Source organism: Cariama cristata, unplaced genomic scaffold (assembly GCF_000690535.1).
Source record: "Cariama cristata isolate BGI_N322 unplaced genomic scaffold, ASM69053v1 scaffold5224, whole genome shotgun sequence".
Classification (NCBI taxonomy): Eukaryota; Metazoa; Chordata; class Aves; order Cariamiformes; family Cariamidae; genus Cariama; species Cariama cristata.
In genome coordinates this window covers 1-200 of record NW_009613377.1, presented here as the reverse complement: position 1 = coordinate 200, position 200 = coordinate 1, and the positions used below count along the sequence as shown (strand labels likewise).

Below are 200 nucleotides of genomic sequence, written 5' to 3'. Positions count from 1 at the left end.
CGGGCCCGCCGGTGAGGGCCCCCTGCCGATTGCTCTGCTGGCGGGATGGGGGTGTGCAGGCCCCGTGGCAGGCAGCAGCGAAGAAGCCAAAAAGAGGCCTCAGCTTGAACGTCCCACACAGAGCACAGGGTCTGCTGACCTGCACTACTCACAGGGCCGGTAATCTGATGAGTTGGAAACTTGAAACAAACTTTAATAAA

At 59.0% G+C, this 200-nt stretch overlaps 1 pseudogene; it reads left to right on the top strand.

The window, feature by feature from the left end:
* Window positions 1-159, top strand: part of LOC104160763 — a 6,080-nt pseudogene extending 5,921 nt beyond the window's left edge.
* Window positions 160-200: the final 41 nt, after the last annotated feature.